Raw genomic sequence first — 8,139 nt, forward strand, 5'->3', positions numbered from 1 at the left:
AGTTAGGTAAACTCTTATTGATGGAATTCAAATCCTTGAATATTTATCAATTACTAAGGCAATAAAAATGTCGGCTTGACATATTTAGATGAAAAACAAGACTTAGAATGTATGATAAAATACAGTTAATTTTATATTCTATGGCATGAAAACAAGAGGCTGACCCTATAAAAGACTGGAGCAAAATGACATCTCCAGGAAAACATTGCTGCTTGTGTCAAGTGTTTACTTGATATGTTGTTCCTTTATTCAATTCAATTATTTTCAAATGCCTCCTCTTAATGATACAACATTTCAGCATTTACTATGTGGCCTTCAGAAGTATAAATCTAGTAGTTACATAATCTGCCCATGAATATCAGAGTGAGAACTTGAAAACATTTGAGATGATAAAATGTGAGTGCTGTAAGACTCCTTCTCTTTGATCTGCGTTATTGCCTCAGTCAGAGCACAGACTGAAAAGGAATGGGATTGCCAACCTCCTGACTTCACTGCCAGGAATACAAATCAACATTAAAGATGATTTCTAAATGAAATAGCAAGTTAAACATTTGTAGAAACACATCATCAAATAGAGGTTACTGCCTCTTTTTAAACCTCTTGCCTGTTGGCAAAAAGAAAACTGTTCCAGTGACATTTTCTCTGTTCTGCTGTGACACGGGCTGCATAAATATAGACACTGTGGATTAGAATAGACTTCAACAGTCTTCAACTTTCTTTTTAGCAGCCTCTTCTATAGACAGTTCTCAGTAGCTATGGGTAAAACCCAGGGAGTCTGAAACTGGCATGTGTGGCAAGGTGCTGACAGTGTCGCATGCCTCTGATGGCAACAGTCATAGCTGACCTTGAAGAAAAGTTATCCTGGCTGGAGGAATGAGAGAGAGTGAGAATTTCTGACCCTGGCTCCGATTCAGATTTGGCATGTGGGCTAGGATAAGTCATGTTCTTTGAGATCTTTGATGGCATGTGCAGTGCAAATGCAGTTTTTTCCTTCAACTTTGCCTAAAGAAAGCAAGGAGTGTGATGAACTGTAATGCCAGCCTAGATAATTCTGGTACTTGCTTAAAGAGTAGTCACTCGTGACTCCAGCAGAGAAGTTGCTGGTGCCAAACAGATCAATGTCACTCAGAATCAAACATAGGGTGGGTTTTTATCTCTCTAGAAAAACAACAATTTGTCATGGTATAATCTGACTGATTCTTTCCCATTTTATGCTTTATATTCCAGGCTGAGCCCTTCTTCACCTTCAGGAAGTGAGGAGATGGCTGCTCACTGCCAAAAAAGTGCAGCCAGGTTTCTGGCACACACTGAGCAGGCAAAGGGCTGGTGTCTGAGGTTGGCAAGGGGGAGGCTTCTTCAAGTGCAACGCGGCGCCTCTAGTCACTCATCACTCGAAAAAGTCACAGAAGGGCAGAGGGGGGCAGCAGATGAAATGTTTGCAAGGTAAATATCCTCTTGGCACTAGATTTTCTACGTGAGTTGCTGTAATTAACGCATACAAAATCCAAGGCTGGAAACAAGAGAATAACACTAAAGCCTGGGAAAAGCTCCACATGTCCTTCCTGGTTTCCCACAAAAAACAGGCAAACAGCTAACTAAGCCAAAAAAATGCAGACAGATTGGTGGACATAGCTTTTAAACAGCCAGGCTACTTTCTCCTCCCTTCTTTCCCTTTCTCAGTGTGTTAGCACTTAGCAGTGTTCTGCTGTCCGCAGTGTTAAACAAACACTCATGGGCACCATTGTGCAAATCACTCATCCCAGATAACAGATGGATTTTTACATTCTTTCTGCATATTTGAATCCATTATCCCAATAGGGCCAGAAGAAAGTGGGCATTAGCTTAATGCAGTTCTGAAAGAGGAACTGTTCAGGTCAGGAGAGCAGGAATTATGGAGAGAGCCATCTGAAGTGCTAAATCACTTTGAGCCAGTGACTAAATCCATTTCAGCTGCTGGTCTGTTTGAAGTGGCCTTTAGCCTAGTTCTTAGGTGTTGTAATCTTATTAGAAAAGGTGGAAAAGCAATGGGCTTGGATGCTTCCCTTCCTACCTCCAGAACTTAGTCCCCTTAAATCAGATGTGGGGCACTCTGGTGTGGTTAGGGCACAGCTCTGTTTTCAGGGATTTACCTGCACCCTGCTTATTCCTTCCAGAGCACTGGTCTCTGGATCTGTTCTGGAGCTCCTTTCCCCTGCACTGACGTCATTCATATGTCAGGGGGGAAGAACAAAGACAGCACTCGCCTGTTTCTTGTGTGATTTTTCAATACCCATTTCCCAATCCCGGCATCCACAGTAACAACATCCTTTCAAAACGCCTCCTCTTGAAATGCCACTGTAGTCAAACAGCTGCAAATCAAAACACCTTGTAAACAAGTGACTGAAATCCCGTGGGATGCCTGAGGGCTTGGGCACGTCTCAGAGTGATTATAGTTCCTGCTATACAAATTGGAGTCCATGTAGCACAGTTTGTGCCAGCTACGAGCTCTTGCTTTTTATTTTTAGCCCTGGTTGTCGAGGGGTTCTTATAATAAAAAGAATGACGTTCGGTATCAGTGACACACAGATAAAATTAGATAGTAGCCGGAAGTGATCCTACAACTAATCCTCCCCATTTTTTCCACAAGCTTTGGGATCCTGTGGGCCTTAAGGACAGCTTTTCTCTGTGTGAATTTCACTTCCCATCAGCAGGCAGCTGAAAAATTGAGCTTGCATAGGACTTGTGTGCAAAAGGAATGAATGTCATTGTCAGTGCTTATGCCAACAGCTGGGACCATCTGGGACACCAAAGACAACAGTGTCTAGATGTGTACAGCTGATCACAGAGGTTGTTTTTAGCAAGCCTTGAAACCTTCTTCCCTTTTTGGGGCAACAGAACAATGTTTTTTCTTCCATGTGTGGAGTTTTGTGCACAGAGCAGCTTAAGTCATCAGGGCTCAGTCCTGGAAGTGATTAGTTCCCCAGACATAGGATACCCGCACTGATGCTGAAGATATTATTCCTTTCTTTGGAAGAAGCTGCCTAGGGGAAAGACAAGATAGAAGATGCATTAGCTTACATTTCTAAAGTAAACATTCTCTCAGGAGAGCAGGATCAGTTCTCATTTGTTTTGGCACTTTTTTTTCCCCTTCTAAATTTTGGATTGCTTTTGTTTTTACTTCACTGTAAAAGAAGAAAATACAAGAGGTTGACTGGTCAGCAGATTCTCTCTATTGCTTATCAACATTGAATTCAATCAGACAGTGTACCTGGGGCACCTTCAAAGGAAAGTGCAATTGTTTGCCGTGTAACAAAAAGGATTTAGCTGTGGTATTAGGGAAAAGAAAGAGTGTATCAAAATCAAAGCTGTGAACCTGCAAGGCCAAGTACTTTTAAGCAGGGTAGGTAAAGACAAAGAGAGAAGATAATTATGTAATGTGAACATGGTACACAGATAGGGAATGATTTTTTTTTTTTCCTCCGGTAGCTTACTGGAGGAGGATGGATCAAGTGCCTGGACTTGTTTCATTTTATGTCAAAAACCTGCTCTGGAATGAATTGATGTATCACTTGCATGGCTCCTTGGCAAGGGGATATCTTTAGCTTCAAGCCAGAGTTAACGGCTGTAAGGGAAAAGAAAACAGGTGGTTCAAGGGTACAAGTGGATCTAGAGACCAGAAGAAGGATACAGCTTTCCCGTGGCCTTCCTAAAGACTTTCTCACTTGAAGGAAGGTCACAGGGTTCAAAGCTGTTTCTCAAGTGTAGCTATGTACATTGCCTTGATATCATGCAGTATTATAAACAAGTTATTATTTCATTCAGTGTTTTGGGAAATGATGGGACTGGAACAATACACCCACAGCAGTTCCCTCCCCTATCCCAGCAGACTCTTTAGTGAATTACTTATGAGCTGTACCTCACTGATGCCTGTCTGTCTGTCTGTCTGTCTGTGTGTCTGTGTCTGGTAATAGTGTGTCTCTGAGGAATTTCAAGTAGGAATATTGTGGATTTTGTGAAGGGCAGAGAGCTGGGAAGGAAGAGAGGGACAGAATTTGCAGTGTCTTGTGGTTTGATGGATGTTTGATTTATGAACATTGGGCTGAGAAGGCCCCAGGGCTTCATAGCTGCAAGCACTGAATGCATCATCGCTCCTTTTTCCACGCATTTGTGCTTCTGAAGCCAGTCACTCGTTTACACCTGATGGGATAGCAGAAAAACAGAGTTAAGCAGGGCAGTGTTCCATTAATTTCTGTCTGCTTAGCTCAGGTTCAAGCTAGACCTGGGATGAATACTTAAAAACATAGGAATCACCATAAAGGAGCAAGTTCTAGAAATGAGGTTCAGCAGGAATGTAAGTAGAAACCTGTTTGAAGTCTTGGGCTCTTGCATAACTGTCTGTGGCTAGTTCCCTAAACCCTTTTCTTCTGCTGTACTCTCCCTAAATCCATTTTACTTGAAAACATACAAGCAATTTTAAAGCCCTAATGACGCACAATGTGTGTTCCTTGACCTTTGCACAATCTCTGCAAAGAGACTGTCTTTCCTCTTTCTATTTCATAAGCACTGACCACTTGGCCTTGCCCTGTCATCCCCAAATATAAAGAAATAGTCTCCCTTCTATAGAGAGGCAGCAGTCCACTAGGTTAAGATAGACTGTAACAATATGCATAGATGGCCTGTTGCAAGGGTTTTGTTGACCAGTGAAGATATATCTACACTTCAGTCACTTTTTAGTCCATGTTATATTCTTCAGTGATGCCAAAATATTAGATCAAATAATGTAAATGTAGCTCAACTTATCTTTCTGGAAATATTCCTTGTCTGAAATAGAACAAGCTATTTCCCCACATCATTATACAGACCAAGATATTCTTGAACTGCCCACAAAACAAAGCTAGACTGAATTACGTATTTTCCCCAAAAGTTATCCTAACCAAAGGAATCAGAAAAACTATTTACTTCCTTTTTCCCCCAACTGTTACAACATGGACTCTAACCTCACCATTACAGGAAAACTGCTGTTCCCAGTTGTGTAAATCAGTAAGAAACTAGGTGTTGCTCCCTAAATGTAGCTGGTCCCATAACTCTAGCCCATATCTTTAAGGTTGCCTTGCTATCTACTCTAACTCAGTATGTGTCCAAGGGGCATAGATGCCTAAAAATCAGATATGTAAATGTGATGAAGACATGGCCCATGGCATGTGACCTTAGATAAATTCCTGTCCAAACATTCTGCCTGCTCACATAATGACCCAATCTATACTGGGACATGACTGGTGGACTAGACTGATATTCCCAGCCCTGCATTAGGTTCTGATGACCTAGTTCTGGGTAACTGAAGATCTCACCTCTTCCTCAGCACAAAAAACTCTTGCATCATTTTGGAATCCTGTTGCTGACATTGAAGAGTTCACATAAACCATTACTGTCTGTAGTGACCTCGTGCTTGCATGTAAAATCACGGTCAGGGCATTTCAACTAGCAGTAAACCAGAAGAATTTACTGGAATGGGATTAAATTTGTTTTCAGCGTGTCTGCAGAGCCAAATCAATTCCAAGAGTTTTCTGAGCTGCTGAACAACCAGAGGCAATCATTGCACTTTTCTGCTGCCAGTTGCAGCCTTTTACCTCTTCTAGGCAGGAACTGTCTTCTACTCTATTTGTACAATTGCCAGCATTGTGGGGTGGCACCTCATTGAAACTTCTGCATCAATAGGATGGCTTTGGTGAGCTTTCACTTGCAGGACAGCCAGCAGGACATCCCTCCAGCTGCCCTCCTGCCTGCAGTACCTGAGGGTAAAATACAGGCAAATGCACTTGAGTTAGACGTACATCTGACGCCAACTGCATCTGGCAACTGCTCTGGCACTGCAGAGGACTGCCCCAGGATTTCTAGTTATTTTTAATTCAGCATCAGATTGGACCCAGTTGCTCCTGGTTAGAGATCTTTTTGCAATAACAAAGTAAGATTACATGAAGAGCTTAAAAAAGAATTTCACCCCTCCAGGGCTAAATTACTTCCACTTATATACAACTGTCATATCTTTAAAGGGCAAACCCAGAAAGCTAACACTGAAAAATATAACTCTACAACTGAGATTATCTGCCTGCCTTCTCTAGGCAATCATGTCTCATACCTAGAAGGTCTTTCATAGCAAAACCCAAAATTCAAGCTAAGGAGATGGAAGATTTATGTACAGGGTAGGAAACAACAGCTTGGGAGGAGGTGTATTTGATTGCTGGAGCCAGTTACAAAGAGAAACCTCAAACACCATATGACTGCTTTTCCATAGCATCTCACTCACGTCTGGTAAAACCACTCCATGCTCACCCAGATTTTGCAAACTACTGCTTACCAGCTGAGAAAGGCATGGTGATGTGCATGTTATGGAAGCATCTGACACTGCAAACAGTTCCCTTCTATATTTAGCTCAGCATCCATTCCAGACTTTTTATAACTATTTTTTCATGAAGTAATAATTTGAAGGTGGGAAGAATAAAAGCCCTCTGTACCAACTTACCTGTCCCACAGGAGACCTCCTGCTGTTCAACTCACATTTAGGGAATTTAATTAGGAGCCAAGTCACACAGGAACATGAAGAGGCCACACTTTCCCTACACTTTATGTGATTTTTCCCACTCATACGATGAGAGAGCAGTCGTGCTTCACATAGTGGCTGTATTCAGCCCTGATTATATACCTGGATTAATAATTGAAGCCCTTGACCCCAGGGGCAAATGTATTTTCCTGAAGAACACAGAAATTATGGAGTGGGGAGCTCAACATGTCAAATGTCCAGAAGTAGAAGTGCTCATAGCCCTTTGTTCAAAAACTTTCCCTTGAAGAACATTTAACTCTCTTCAGAATTTTTGTCTCTTTTCCTCTCAACCCCTTTGCAATAGTGGCATGGAGAAAAGTGGAAGAGGAAAAAGGAAAGATGAGGAAAAGAGTAAACATTTTTCACTGGGTTGGAGTATTTTAATATTAAAAAATCACTTAATTTACATAGAAAAGTCTGCAGATTTCAGACTTTCATCCCAAAAAAAGGATGATTTCCATATTTTTTCTAGTTCTGCCTACAGAAAATATCCCCTCTAGAGTTTTTTGGTGTTTTCTTTTCATGTGAGGTTAGAACCCAGCACTGCATTGTCTTCAGAGAGCAGCACACTGAAACCTGTGACTAACTGGTACCTTGACAAGAGTCCTAGCTTATTCTTCAGCAACAATTGTATCTCACATCTCCCAAGCTGTAAATGCTTGGGTGTAAACTTAGAAGCTTAGGGGGCTTTCGTGTCTCCCTACTACACTCATTCACGTGCAGCTATACCCCTTCCAATGAAATCCCAAGCTTTAGAGAGACTGAATTGTTTTAGGCCTCACGGGTTCATTCAGTCAGAGGCAATATATTATTTAACCCTTTCAGGAGATCTACCAGTTGCCAATCTTGGCTTCATTTTCTCATTCTTAGAACTGCTGAGCAGAAAGGTCAAATAGTGTGAAATACAGCAAGGAGCAAAGGCCATTTGTTTGAACCGGACTTTTTTCTCAAGAGAGGGAACAACTTGCAGTTGGCAGTGTAGTCCAGGGTGCTCAGGGTTTGTAACCTTCCATAACTCTGCTGCAGACCCTGATTGAAAGGGAGGACATAGTAGCTGCCTGCTCTGCTGTGTTCATTGACACTGCTTCCTGTGAGGCTGTCTGTGTTCCAGAAGAAGCCTGTAACTCACTGACTGATCAACAGAAATTAGGCTGGAGTTGCTGGGATTCTCCAGAAAATGTTAATAATTTTCCAGTATGACTATGGCTATCCAGAAATCCAAGACAGTGGGACAGCATACACACAGAGACCATCTTCCACTTCACTTGCACCCAGGACTCCAGCCCCTGTGAAATGTGTGTGATTGCCCCATGTGCATGGCTCAGAGTTGTCACTGGGGAAATGCTGCACCTCACCAGCCTCTGACTCTCCTCCATGACATGACATCTATTCCCAGACAGAAGGAATGAAATTGTCCTGGCATTCGTTTGGTACCAGCAGCTGAACTGTTTTGAAAATCTATGCCAAAACAAAGCTGTAACCACCAAGGCCTGGATCTGCAGCCACATGGCTTTCTGCTGAGCTCACGGGCATCCTTGAGAGGTTTCTCACTGATTTCAATG

The sequence above is a fragment of the Onychostruthus taczanowskii genome, unplaced genomic scaffold, assembly GCF_017590055.1.
Source record: "Onychostruthus taczanowskii isolate IOZ18803 unplaced genomic scaffold, ASM1759005v1 scaffold42, whole genome shotgun sequence".
Lineage (NCBI taxonomy): Eukaryota > Metazoa > Chordata > Aves > Passeriformes > Passeridae > Onychostruthus > Onychostruthus taczanowskii.